General features: G+C 38.3%; 1 long non-coding RNA gene across 1 annotated transcript in view; it reads right to left on the bottom strand.

The window, feature by feature from the left end:
* LOC150020892 (uncharacterized) overlaps positions 1-14538 on the bottom strand; it is a 47906-nt gene extending 33368 nt beyond the window's left edge. Inside the window, exon 1 of the long non-coding RNA XR_016511102.1 lies at positions 14409-14538. This is a non-coding gene — a long non-coding RNA (uncharacterized LOC150020892). The remainder of the gene's footprint in view (positions 1-14408) is intronic.
* Positions 14539-15544: the final 1006 nt, after the last annotated feature.

Genomic DNA, 15544 nt, shown 5'->3' with positions numbered 1-15544 from the left:
TCTTTGAAGCTTACAGTGGTACACTTCATTTGAGAATCCTGAAGTGCTTTAAAAATCAGCATTTAATTCCCACTTTCAGGGTGAAGCACTCAGCAATTCTCAAATTGGGCTAAGATTATTGAATAAAATCAGTGCAGATACCGCGAATTTCACATAAGCATTCCTCCAAGCCACTCTCTACTGTATGTTCTTTGCATGCCAGCTTTAACACAGGCCCTGAGAAAGCCAGCCAACCAAACAGACTTCATTTTCATTTTCCCCACTTCTCCACTACCCTCAAACCTGATATCTCTATTCTAAAACCCACCATTCTCTTTGCATCTTTCTCATCCCAGGCATCTAGTCCCTCACACCACCTGGTCTTCCATTAAGAGGCTTCATCTGGGTCTATTCTCCCTAAATAGCACTACAGATCAGATTCTTAATGAATCTTTTGAACTTTGTGGACACATAAATTTAACACAAAGCAAAACAAAAAAAGAACATATGAGAGTATTGATGTATTTTGTCAATAACTTTACTCAAAAAAATGTAGGACAGATATAATTACAGAGTAAAAGAGGTTGGAAAAACTCACTGCATGATTCTTATTTTCTTATTTTGTCAAAGACGAGTGGAAATTTTCTAAAGACCTTACACTCCTCTGAACCATCCTTTCCCTCAGCCCAACTCCCCCCAACTCTCCTGCTCATTCCTTCAGGCCTTCCTCTGCCCTAAAAGAACACTGGCTTAATACTCTAACCATCTTTGTAGACCCAAGAAACATAACATAGGCTTGAAGAAAATATTAGCCAAATGAGAAAGCTAGAAAGCAATCCTGAGTAGCTTAATAGTTCCGTCAGAATAATCTGAAATAAAAAGTGCATCTGCACATTTTAATAAAAAAGAAGGAACTGTCTTTACTTATCATAAAGCTTTTTTTCTTAATACCAAGACGTAGATTTGGATAGTAGCAAAGACATGGATTGTGAGCAGTATATCATTTTCTAGTCACAGCTTGGTCTCATTTGAGTCATTTGACCTTTGTGTGCCTAAGCAGATCAGTCAATATATACTACTTTATGAATGAAAAGGGCCAAACTAGATGATCTTTTAAAGTAACTCATACTTCAAAGATATAAGAATCATGTTCCCTACAGCAGCAATTTTCCACTGGTGTGCCAATTTCTCAACTGGGTAGGAGCACGAGCTGGGAAATGCTGATGGTGAGCAAGGCTTGGGAGGGGTCTGCAGGAGAGGGGCAGTGACACCTGGAACAACAGAGTGGCAAAGCAGCCACTGTAAGGCCGTGGTGATGGGGGATGCAGAGAGCAGCAAGATATGGCCAAGTTGATTTAATCTTTCCATCTCTAATTTTCCCTATGGCATGCAGTGTAACCTGATGCCATTAATGTCCCAAAAAGGGAGCATGAGCCCAGTAGATGGCCTTTTTGAGATTTACATGTGACTCATTTACAACTCCAATTCTATTGTGGACCATCACTCATTCCTCTTTGTTTAGTGCCCTCTGCTTAATACAACTCTTCAACATATTTTATGCTCAGAAGCTTCCCGCTTGTGTACTCACAAAAGTTCTCTTTACCTACTTACTTTAGGTAGCTTTGAGAACTGTCAAGAAACAAACTTCACTTGTACAAACATGGAATCCATCATGCTTTTCATTCCTGCCCCACTTACCCACCTGTCCATCACCAAACCCTTACATGTACATACACACACAAACACACACACATGCTATCCTCCATTACAAGCTTATGGAAGGGCAAAATTTGTCCTTACTAGCTAGTCACAGACACTTTCAGGTAAAGGAAATTCTCAATTCCTTTCTATTAATCTACCTTCTCTTTAAGTATACCAGCTTTACTTAAATAGCAAAAAGCAGTGAAATCATAGGATAAAGTTGTATCTTCAACCACTAATCCTTCCTGATGCTAGCTTAAGCCACCTGTGTGTGCCCAGCAAGGCTAAGTGTAGAATACATGTATTAGATTACAATCTACCTAGGGGAATATACCTTTACATGGGTGATGGAGGTGGAATTTGGGAGTAGCTTTGGTTTGAGCTGCTATGTTATAGCACATTATAAGATACTTAGATTTTATCATGAAGATTCAATTAATAAGTACATTCTGGGAACTCTGCCCTTGTGGCAAACAGAACATCATGGGGGGCAGGGAGGAGTGAGGATACATTAAAAACTGTGCTAATATAGGTAGCTATATATATAAGGGAATATAGGACCCCAATAGAGGGAGTGTGATTGCCTGTAGGAGCAGAGAAGTCATTTACAAAATGAGATATTTTAACTGGGTCTTGCTGGGTATATAGGCATCTGTCATTTAGAGAAGGGAGAAAGCTGAGCATATACATGTGTGCAAAGATGAGAAAAGGAATATTATACTAGGTCTCCCTAGAAAAAATCCAGCCATTGTTAATATAATAAGTACAGTTTGCATGACATTGATGTAACCTGGCAGCCAAGGAGAGTGGACTGGAATGTGCATGCATAAACAATGATGACTTCACTGTACTAGGCAGTGGGGGCAGAAGACGTTGTTGAGTGAGCATGTGTACTGTGTGGCCGTTGCTTCAAAATGACTGGGTAGAGCAAAGAATCTGCATCAAATTTTGCATTAAGCTTGAACATTCCTCCGTGAAAAATGTTTGGATGATTCAGAAGGCCACAGCTGTGGGCAACTGGTGATTTGCAGCTTCTTCTTGACAACAATGCCCATTCACGCATCATGTCTCCTGCACAGTATTTTTGTAAAACATCAAATCACCCAGGTGACTCAGCCCCTCTACATCCAAGATTTGGCACTCTGTGACTTCTGCCTTTTCTGAAACTAAAATCACCTTTGAACAGGAAGAGATTTTAGGCCATTGATGAGCTTTAGGAAAATACAACAGGGCACCTGATGGTGACTGGGAGAACTGTGTGAGGTCCCAAGGTGCCTACTTTGAAGGGGACTGAGGCATCATTGTCCTATGTACAATGTATCTTGTATCTTTTATCTTCTTCTATAAATGTTTCTATTTTTCATATTACATAGCTCGATACCTTCTGGACAACCTCATATTCAGGGTGGGGTGAGGGGAATGATATAAAGAAGCTTCTTAGGATAAGAGACAGGAGATGACTGTGGAGTCTTTAATGGAGGCTAGATTATCATGGGCCTTTTCAGTGGGCTAAGAAATTTAGTTTCATTGCAAAGGCAGTGAGGAGCTACCAGAGATTTTTAAGCAGAGAAGTGACAATATCAGATGATGACATATCACAAATCTCAACAAAGACATTATTTTGGGAAAGAAAAGCCCCTTCTTTGGCACTTGGCAAAGAATAGAGATTGAAATGCTTTCATCCTAGACCATATTGATCTCACCAGGTCCCCTTCCCCAAGAGTGCAAAGACTGAGAAAATGTTGAAAAGGGAAGGGGAAAGAAAAGGAAAATGACATTTATTAAGTATTAGGTCCAAGCAATGTACTATGTGTTTCACATGCATTATTATCAGATTTAACCCCTGGCTGGTTTGGCTCAGTGGATTGAGCGTCGGCCTGCGAGCTAAGTGTCGCTGGTTCGATCTTCCAGTCAGGGCACATCAGAGAAGGAAAACTCTGACTCCAAAAAACCTCCGCTGCCTTGCGGCATACCTCTTCAGGGGAAAGGCTAAGGGAGTAAACCCCGACAGAAAATCCGGAGCCGGAGTCCCTAAGGCGGTTTGACGTTGTAGTCAACACCGGCAACTCCCGCAGCGCACCTGAAGCCAAGCTGTATTGACTCCGTCTTTCCCTTGGATCCTTCAGCTGCGAAGAGAGGGGGGGTCTGCTGCATGGGCAACAGCAGACCCTCCATATCACCCTGCCCAGGCTCTGTAGCTTCAGCTTCACTGGAGAGGACACTCCAGCGTCATCGCAAGATGTCGATTCAACACGGGAGGAGACAGATACCGTGTCACTCCCGAGTCGGACTGCACAGCCATTCTCGGCGGTGCAGATAGACTCTTAAGAAGCTACACCATCGTCTCTCGAGACGGACGGCTGCCGACGACGACGATTATCAGATTTAATTTCAATAAAAGAAAAATCTTCTGAGGTAGGAAAAAGCATTTCTCTTTTAGAGGAAAACATAGAGGCCAACAAAGTGGTCAAGAATCACAGAGAAATGAAATACCAAGATAGAAAATTGTGATTTAAACCCAGAGTCAACTAACTCCAAAGGTACTCCTGTATGTAAGATAATGTCATTTCCCCACACTCCACCTTAACTTATTCTTACAATAGCCCTTGTATAATGACTATTAGTATCACTTTACAAATTAAAAAAAATTAAAATTGTTAAAACTGGTAAAGGAAGAGATGAGGTGCAAGATGAAGACAAAGTAAACATCCTAGAATGGCTTATAACTGCTTAAAAGAGAGCTACCTTTGTTTCTCCACTATCGTTAGCACTGCAATAATGACCAATGTTTAATTGGATTCAATGCAATTTTGTCTTTATATTAAAGTGAAGAAAGGAATAGCTACATAGACAAGATGTGTGTGTGAAAGGAGGTAAAGATTTACTTTTGACTATCCTCAAAAATACATAAAACAAAGGTATGAGATATAAGGTAATTCTTTAAATAATCTTAGGTATAGACCCAGTATAATGGCAAGTGTTTTTTTAATCAAATATTAATTTACAGGTTTTGTAAACTATTTCATCATGAACACACTGTGATGGGTTTTTTTATCATAAAAAATGCTTAGAGAAATTCAAGTTGGATACATACTAAGAAATTGTCTAGATTATAATACAAACACAGCAAGCTTCTATTATGTAGTTTTCTGCTTGCTTTAAACTGAATTCTTGGTAACAATGATATAAAAAATCACACAAATATATTTTTATATTTGATACTGAAAAAAATAAGATAACGTCTGCTTTTTCATAGACACCAGACAGTAATAAAGTGAAGAGCAACTTTCTCCATTCAGGGGAAGAACTGGTAATGATGAGTCACTTGAATCTCACCAACACCATTATCTCTAATACTGGCAGTAAATCTAACCCTGAGTACTACCAGAATTCACACCAATATTCCCAAACTAAGGTCAGTACAGAGGTTAGAGTGTGATGGCAGCATAGCATATTATTGTTGGTATAAACCAAGCCACACTATCTATTTGTACATACTCAGTATCAGTTTTTTTTAATAATTTAAAAATGTTCAATGTTTAAGACCCATTAAAATACATTTAATTTTTTTTATTCTGAGTGAAATTAAGAATTTCAGAAAAATTCATTTTCAGCTGGTAAAATAGAATAAAATATATTTGAGAAGTTGAATATGCTCACTTTCTGCCTTGCCCTTTTTATATACCCAACTTAAAATTGGTGAAGAAAATAAATATATATATACAATTATGCATATATATTTAACATATATATTTATGTATGTTGAAATGAAAATTGATACGGAAGATAATGAAGATTACAGTAATACAGACCTAATGTTGAAATATCACAAAAATAAAAATATTATGATAAACATTTAGATAAATGAGTAAAAAGTGGAAAGAGAAATAGGAATGCTTTGCTTTATTCAATAACTTTAAAAGAATGTGAAAGGTCTAAGGGAGCAGCACCTGTTACTATTACAATACAAAATTTCAAGAGTATCTCCAAAATTCCAAAACGATTTTAATTACTTGCACAGAAGAAAATGAGATAGAAGATAGTTATTTCATATATTCAAAATCACAAATTTTTAAGTAAGTAAAGCTAAACATATATTGTAAGCTATTAAAACTAAGATATATGCAATCTGTACTTTTAACAATATGTATGTAAGACTAAAATTCCAGATTGCCAGGAAATACTTCTGAGAAAATTTATCAAGAAAAACTTTGGAGACCCTAGTAATAGAATAATTATCCTCATATCATATTGGTTAAAAAAATAAGAACGTGAGAGATCTTGATGCGTCTGTTGTAGACATTAACACCTGTAAAATCAAATGTGGTACAATGTCATTTAATAGTGACTTTGATAATGTTATTTTCCTCCAACTCTGGGTTCCATGAAAAGATATAAGGTTGTTGCATACAAGACCCCTTTTTTCTATGTGTTTCTTGATTTTCTCTACTAAGTTTTTTTCTGGGCAATTCCAGCATACATAAAAGGATTAGTCATAGCAATGAATGAAACCACATGAAGTCATCTGGTCCCTACCTTCAGTCATATGACTGCCTAACATTCCAAAACAAACGTTTTGGAGGGCAGCATAAAATAGAGCCTTCAAAAATTTGTTTCACGGATCATTATCTGTTATATCTATTTTAACTATTTAAGCTTTCCTGCACTGTAGTAATAACATTTTGTCTTTCTCTTAAATGATTCAAGTTACAAAATGATATAGCATTTATATTAAAATATTCCAACGCTTGGAAGAAAGTGAATAATTCCTTTACTAAACTAAATATCCCTAATTCTTTTAGTATTCCTTTTGCTGGGTCATGGAATAGTTCCATATCTTGATTGTGGTAGTAACTCTATGATTCTACATGAAATAAAATGACACAGAACTAAACACACAAATTGCACCAATGCCCATTTTCTGGTTATAGTACTTTAATTATGTAAGATATAATCAATGGAAAAAACTAAGTAAAGGAAATAAATATAGGACCTCTCTGTACTATCTTTGCAAATTCCTGTATATCTATACTTCTTCTGTAACTAAAATGACAGAATTCATAATATCTCAACGTCAGGAGTATAAGAGAAAAACAGAAAGAGTAAAGAGGAACATTATTCCCACAAATCTAAGAGATTGGTGTGGATAAATATCAGGAGTGCAAGTAAACCTAAGCAGGTAGATAATGGTAATCGTCTGAATATTTGACAGTTAAAAAATAAAAATAATGGGATAAAAAATAATGTGAATATGATAACCAAACTACCCATCAGTATCAAGAGGGCTAACTGCTAGCACTGCATGACTTCAGCATGACACACTAGAAAAGGGCTTACCCTAGGAACCAGAGCCTCCCTGGGAAACAACACTCACAGTCTCATCTCCACAAGGAGCAGTAAAGCCTTGAGGCATTTTCACAAACATACACACAAAAAGATAGGCTTCCTGCATAATTAGCAACCATTTTACTTGAAAATATCTTGTTCTTATTTGGAAAGTTTTCTGGGAATTTAGCAAAATTACACTTAGGAAAATGGTCCAAGATTATGAGGCTTCTTAAGTCATTCCCAATCAAATTCATATGACTTGAAAAGATTGGTAAAGGATGCTTTTAACACCTAAATGTAATTAAAAATTTCAAGCTGACTTTTATATAGTTTGAGTACACTCTTAGAGTTCTGAAGACGAGAGGAGAATACGTTTCAGATTCGGTTCAAAAACCCTAAACGGCTTCCTCTGGGAGCTGACTAGATGTAAGTGCTTCTTAGAACAGGAGATGCCCCAAGAAGTTGTCAAGTTACTGAGTAGCATGTTAAATTAACAATGGGAAAACAAACAAACAAACAAACAAACCACACACTACTATTTACAGAGGGTATGACTTGCTTAAAAGTGCTTCTACTTTGTGTTTTTCTTCCTCCGGTTTCTAAGTGTAAGGAGATGAGGAGACCCAAAGTACATTTACGAATACATTATTTGAGGTTATTTATTTTATCACCAATGACTGGAATCGGTGCACAGGAACAAAAGAGCACAGATTATGCAAAATTAAAATTTACCAATAAATAAGGCTGACAAATATAATAAATGAAGTCTTAAAACTAAAATTCATTAATAATTTTACATGTCAAGGTTGTAAAAAAGCAAAAAGCCCTTTGTAACATAGGAAACACTCATGTTGTGTTGCAGACAATGCAAATAAAAAAATATTAAATAAAGTTTAATTATGTTTTTAAAAGATTTATAGCTCTTTTAAAGTGTTTTTTCATGACTGAATATCTAAAAATAACATATCTGTAATATATTCATATAAAATCATACTTTGGTAGTAAATACTGACAGAATAAATTCCCATCATAATTAAAACCTATTTTTTTTATTGAAACCACATTTATAAACAAGTAGTTAGGGAAAAATCATGCTGAGCTCAAAATACCAGGTTTCTATGCAAGATAAATCACTTTTCTTATCTGAGTCACTCAAATCAAAATGTCAAAACAATTAAATTACAATAATCACAATTTTGTCTGACATCAATATCCCATGCAACAGTGCGAAGCAGACAACCCAGATTTCAGGCATGCTGTTTGTCTTTAACTGGCAAACAAATTGAGCAATGAATCAAATTTTGTTAAAGAAAATATGACACATGCTGTCAGATCACAGAAGTCAAGTTAATTCATCAAGACTCACTTCCAGATAACTGTGTTTTCCGGTCAGAGGGAAAAATTTTTTATCTATTTCCTCAAACAAATACAAAAACACAAATATAAGGACTAATGGGTAACTGCCTACATACCAAATATAACTATAAATCAATGTAAGCTTATATTTATTCTTATACATATCTGTACATGTGCTAATATGTGTATAGAGAAAAAAAAGGAGCTTACATTTCTGCCTTAACAAACCTGGTTCGTCCACGTTGTTACCTTATCTATTTCTCTGAATGTATAATATAAAAAAATTACACAATTATATTTTTGAGTTGTAGGAAGTTCTAAAATGAGTTAGTTACCTCCTCAGTTTACAGGATTAAAAAAAAAAAGGCCAGAGAAGGAATGGTCACAAAAGCTAGCGGGGACAGAACTGGGACGAGAACTCTGGGGCCCTACCTCCCAATCTTTTGCATCAATCATGTCTCCTGCTAGAGAGGGACTCCTGAAAACTAATAAGTATTGAATAATAGACCCCTAATGTATCATTTTGTATTTACTTACTTTTTAAATAAAGCATTTTGCTTTCAAAAATCCACTAAGGCTTCATGAGAAATTGATGATGTACTGGAATTTTTCATCCAGGCACATTTGAATTTCATACACTATTCAACTGTAATATATATTCAGGATTAGTATCTTAAAACCTTTACATCTGTAATCACAATATAGAACTTTACTTAAGTACAAATCATTGATGTGTGAATCAATTTTCATTCTATGACTGGCTAAAATTCTTTACATATATACAGGGGTGAGCAAAAGTAGGTTCACAGTTGTAATATAAGTTAAGTAATAAAATAATTAATAAATAATAATACAAGGGTAAACTGTTTCATGTACTCAAACTGTAAGCCTAATATCACCCACCCCTGTATCTATTCTATGTATCTAAAGAAAATGGAGCATTTATAGTTAAGGATATGGATGCTGAAACAAGACTGCTTGGCTCTATTATTTATTACTTTGTAACTCTGGACAAGTTACATGCCCGCCTTATGCCTTAGTTTCATTTGTAGAAAAAATTGAACCTACCTTGTAGACTTTGAGGGAAAATTAAATGAGTTAGCACATACAAACCAAACTAACAGTGCTGGGTCTTAGTAAATGCTCAAAAATATCAGCTTAATTATTACTAATTTTAGCCTATTTAATAGATTATCTAAGATATTTGAACTAAAGGAATCTCAGAGATCATGTAGGTCATGGCCAGCATTTTATAAAGGGCCAGACAGTAAGTATTTTAGGCTTCTCTCGCCATACCTCTCTGGCTCAAATACTCAACCCTATAGTCTATGACAAAGGCAGACACAGACAATAAACTGATGGATGTACTTGTGTTCCAATAAAACACTAATACAAAAGTAGGCTGGATTTGGCCTGAAGCCTGTAGCTTGCAGCCCTCTAAAGTAGTACAGTCACGACCACATTTTACAAAGGGAAGAATAGAGATCACCTGAGCAACAAAAAGCTATGCGGTAAGCCCAGCAGGTATGGAACTAAAACTGAGAACTCTACAAGTCACTTAGATGTTCTATTTGTCTTTCCATATAGGAGCAGCTTCATGAAGTCGTCCTATCCTGATCTCCAAACAGAAAGAATGTCTCCCTTCTCTACTGTCCTACAACAAGCAAGATCAACCGAATATTGATAGATTTTGAAGGATAATGCGCACACTAGAGTTATTATGCTATTTTCTCTATTTTTGAGTACCTGATAACTTCCATAATAATTATTTTTAATCTCTCAAAGTCCTCAGTATTCTTTATAAGGCATTCATCTCTTTGATACGACAGTAATATTCTTAAAACTTTACTGTAGTTATACAATAGCACTGGAGATAAAATTCAATGTTTTTATCCTCCTCATCATAGCTTTTCCCATATTACATGATATCATCTTGCTTAATTTATTTCCTCCTTCACCTCTAGCTAACTTTTATTTTGTAATTTCAAATTCTTTTCTAAGTCTTCTCCCAAGGAGAACTCGTTAGAAGTTCCTCCTCCTCTTCCCTTAATAAAACACTTAGTTCTTTGTTTCAAGAAATTTTCAGAATCTCAAAGTACTCTCTCATCAAATATATCCTGACCAAGTGGGAAGAAAAAAAAAAAAGAAAGAAAGAAAATGTCCTGCAAATTTATCCTGGACCTCAACTGCCTGCCACTCACTATGATGAGAAAAGAGAAATGATCCAAAGAGAACATCCACACCCTCCACCTGCATCTGTGTCCACACAGTCTTCTTTTTCCCTTATAACTATAGATGAATAGCCCATAATTCCAGCAACAATCTCTCCTATTGCATCCTTTATAACATATTTACTGTGGACCCTAAGAAACAAGATACCTACTGACCGACTAAGAACTGGTCTCAGTGGTCTAACTGTGCTAAAATTAAAAATAAAAATAAAAACCAGAGCCTAGGCCTAGCAGCCATTTCTACACAGGGGCCTCTCACATAAGCCACATTTCAGGGAGAATCCAGCACTAAGCTCTCTACTTCCCACACTGAACTGCTTGACCATACTATGTTCACGCCATCTGACCCAGTCCATATAAAGCTTAGAATTACATTTTTACCAATCAAAGTGAGGCTTTACCCATCCAATAGGAGCTATGCCGTTATATCTCCATTTTCACCAAACAATCAAAAGTAGCTTCATTCTGACCAATCAGAATAGTGCTTTTTTGGACCAATCAAACTGCGAGGATCTGGAGTCCTCATTTGCATGAGGACAGACCTATCAGGGGCAGGGACTCCTGTCTATGTTAGTCAGCTCCTCTCTGGCTCACAGAGTGCTCTTTTCCTTTGCACTAGAGACTGAGGACTGAGTTTCTTGGCTGGAGGTGAAACACCAAAGACTCTTAGCCAGAGTAAAGCAGAACTGACCAGATCAGAGCAGAGCTGCCTAGCCAGAGGTGGTGGTGGTGGTGGGGGCTTGCTCCAAGGACACCTCATAGCAGGGCTATTCCACAGACATGCTTATCACAGTTGAGCTGTTTGCACTGAATAAAGTTTTCCTCTTCACTGCACCCCAAATTGGGGATTCGTGTTGGTGCTGAATCAATGCCAATGATCACCAGTTGACATTTTGAACAGTGCTCTCCTCTCCTATATCATCAATTTTGCATCTCTATTGCCTCTTCCTCATTCGCATAACATCACTCCATTGTTTTGAACATCTTATACCCAATAGCTCTCCAAGTAAGGCTCCATTTCTCTCCCTCCTTTTTCAATAAGTCTTCAAGGGATATATACACTATCAAATTATTCAATGTTTCATCGTCTACTCTGTCAAACATTCCAAACAAGCTTTTACCATCCACCACCCCATAGAAACTTATACCATCAGAGTCACTAATTGAGAACTGATTTAGTAAATCAAAGCAGTTGACCAATCCCCTTCAAATACTTCCTTCATTTGGCTTCTAGGATTCCACACTCTTCTGTTCTTATCTCTAGCACACAGCTTCTGCAGAATCCTTTGCTGGTTGACCGTCATCTCATACTGTTGGAGTGCCCCAAGATTCAGTCCTTGGTCCTCTTCAGGTTTCTAGTATCACACATTTTTAATAAATTTATTTAATCCATTGCTTTTAAAACAAGTTAGATGCCCAAAAGTCCTAAATGTATATAGTCTGGCCTTCAGACTGCATGACTGACATGCCTTCTTGGATATTTAAAATCTATCTACCCTTAATATGTCCAAATTCAAGTTCTTAATCCTCACAACCCCATCTTACTCTTGCTGTCTTTCCCATCTCAGTAAATGGAAATTCTGCTTTTTCAGTTGGTTAGGCAATTAAGTTCTCCTTTTTTTTTCCCCTCTCACACTCCAATCTGTCAGTAAATCCTGTGGATTGTATCATCAAAATACAGTGGAACATAAGTAGGTTTCCAGTTGTATCTGAAACATAATACATTCATGTATTATTTATCAATTATTATATTATTTTCCATATGAACAAACTATAAACCTACTTTTGCCCTACCCTGTATATCCAGAAGCTGAACTTTTCATCAGCTTACTGCTACCATCTTGGTCTAAGCCACCATCAACTGTCCCATTGATATTATTTTAGTCTGACGCCGCTGCTTTGTTCCTGGCCTTCTTTTGATCTCAACACAGTAACCAGAGTAAGGATGTTAAACAATTCTGTTAAATAGTTGTGGTGAAAACATGTCAAAGGCTTCCCATATCACTTCAATTAAAAGATATTCATTATAATATCATGTTAGTAAACCTTTAGAGCTACTTGGCTCTATTTTGTTTAAAACCATATATCCTGTCTCTCTCCTTCCTCCACTCCTCTCCACCCACACTAGCTTCTTTGCTGATCCTTGAACACATCAATATGCAGGGCCTCTGCATTCTCTATTCTCTGCACTTGGAATGCTCTTGCCCCAGGTATCACATGACTTACTCCCTTACCTACTACTTCAAGTCTACTAAAATGTCACCTTCTCCAGTCCTCCCTTACAAGCCTACTTTAAACTGCTAAACACACGCACAAACCCTTTCATGCTTTACATATCTCAACAGCACTTATTATCACCTTATATTTTTATATTTATTAATTACAAGTATACTGTCTCCCTCCACTACAATGTATATTACAAGAAGGCAGTGCCAAGAACAATGCTGGACAGGTAGTAAGCACTTGATGAGTATTTGTTGGCTAAATAAATATTAAACTCTCAATTTGAACCTTATAATGCTTTATATAAGCAATTAATAAACTGTATCATTTTACTCTTGTTGGTCCTGTAATAAAAGTTTTAAATACATTAGATCACTCTGGTGAAGAGAAGTTACTTTTATATTTCCCAGAAGTCCTGAGACCAAATCACTGCCAATTGTTTAAAAAAAAAAAAAAAAAAACAACTCTGATTGGAATTTCTGCAGGACAATAACTGAATCTCTTTTCTTTTTTAACCTGTCGCTAGCTGTCGATGATTGAAATTCAAAGAACTGTTACTGGATTGAAGTGAATGGAGTTAATACTACAGGAACCTATGATATAACTGCTTATGTTTGCCAAAATGTAGTCCATCAACAGAGGCAGCACCAGTATCTAGGTTTCTAAGGTTGGTTTCAAACAAACCCATGCCCTCTGTTCTGCATGGCTAACTGAGGCAATAGGACAGTCCAATAATTAAGTCACATGTACTGCTCCTGTATCCATTGCTCTGCTCTTCAGGATATTCAAGCCCTAGTAAGCAGGGCTAACTGCTAAAAACTATAGTAAAAGTAAAGAATATTGTATGTATACTTGCTATTCAAACAGAGAGGAACAAAAAACACAAGAAACAAAGGATACCCCCAAAAAGAAGAAAAAAATGTAAGTTAAAAAAAGGAAAGAACGTGGGAAAAGAAGCGGGGTACGGACCAGAGGATGGAGAGCTATGTAACAATGGGACCACAGGGCAAGTGTGGTTCTAAGTCGGGTACTAGGATAGAAACCAGCACAGGCGCTAACAACAAGCTTCCTAAACTTCCTCCTGCGCGTCCTCTGGATCGGCATTCCACACGCAACGGCGTCACTCCGGGCGAGCCAGCGCAAAAGCTCGGGTCCTCGGCGCCACTCGTGTTTACCTGCGCCCCGCTAGGGTGCCGGTCCGGCAGCCCAGCCGGTGTGTGTCTGTGCGGACGTGTGAGAGACGTGGCTGGGGAGCTGCGGGCTCGCTCTGAATACCAAGGCTTTGCGGAGGAGGGCGGGAGCCTCAAGGCGGGGATGGGGGCGCTTCTGGCCAGCCTAGGCCAGGGGGCGATTGGAGCCAGGTGCCAAGCGCGCCTCCCCTCGGGGTTGCTCCTGGCCCGCCGCCCATACCCCAGCGCCCCTCGGCCCCGGTACTAGATGCCTGGTCGGCGCCCTGAGACCCACACAGGGGTGCGGCCAGCGCCCAGATCGCGTCCGTCTGGGCGGGAGGGAGGCCAGCGCCGAGGCCGCGCCGCCTGGGAGCGCCAAGATGGTTTGGAAAAACTTCGAAAACAGAAGGACTCCAATTACCTGAGCGGCGCGGGCGCGGGCTCGTCTGCGGTACGGCTGCCGGGCGCGGGCCGGGTTTTCAGCAGCCGTAAAGCTGGAGGAGAGCGCGCGAGCCGCGGCGCGAGCCCTCGCCCCCGAGCGGCGGCCGCCTGGCACGGAGCGGACTGGGCTGAGTCATAATGAGAGACACGTTTGCCAGAGCGGAGTTGGAAGTGGGGCCTCGAGGAACCGTGTTAAATGGCCAGCGGCCCCAAAATAGGGAAGGATTTTTTTTTCTTTTTCTTCAATGGGCAAGACTGGAAAATTTGTCGCAGAGTGGAAGAGAAATGAGCTTCTTTTATTATTCGCATATACTATACAAGTATTCCTTATATCTAATAAAACTTTTTAAAGATCATTTTGAAGTGCATTGTCTCCGGAGCCCAGTGGCCTGGTATAATGATCAGCATTGTCACTTCCAGCTATAGGACCTTATGCAAGTTACTTGAATTCGGTGTCTTTATTTTTCTCAACTGTTGAACAGGATAATAAAGATACCTCCCTCGGAAGACAGAAAATGCTGGGAGGGCACTGCATATAGTACCTGCACTTCGCACTCAGTAAATGTTAAACGTGATGATTTAAAAAATAAAGTAGGGATGATAAGTGAAGAGGAACCTAGATGAACAGCTTTAAAAGGAAGACAAAAAAAAAAATAAAGATTTGTTTTCAAGCGGTGTAATTTTGACAAATGCCTCAATGGAAAAAAAGAAAAAGAAGTTGGAGCCCCCAGGGAACAAATGAGGGCAGGAGCTGTAACTGAGGTGAAAAATGTAGTGGAAGAGAAAACTAGGCTCAGTGGCCAAAAAGCTGAAGCCGCATAGAGCAAGGAAGGAAGATATGCCTACTCTCTATTTAGAAAACCATAACGAACTCCCTCTGCTGAGGGAGATTTTAAAATATGAGATATTTAAGCAGATAAACAGCTACTTTAAAATAAGCCCGAATTGAGGAGCTTTTTCTCCAATGAATAAGATTTGGCAGTTCTGCAAAATGAAGAAGTTCTTCCCTGGCTGCTGCTTGGGGTGAGTCACCAAACCCAGAGCAAAAATTAATGGGATGGATTCCTGAAAGGCATGCCAGATGGATGCTTCTGCTTAGTTTTAATAACTATGATG

Source organism: Furipterus horrens, unplaced genomic scaffold (genome assembly GCF_987537825.1).
Source record: "Furipterus horrens unplaced genomic scaffold, mFurHor1.1.pri manual_scaffold_1, whole genome shotgun sequence".
Taxonomy (NCBI): Eukaryota; Metazoa; Chordata; class Mammalia; order Chiroptera; family Furipteridae; genus Furipterus; species Furipterus horrens.
The sequence above is the reverse complement of the archived record's forward strand: the minus strand, read 5'-3'. Positions and strand labels throughout refer to the sequence as shown.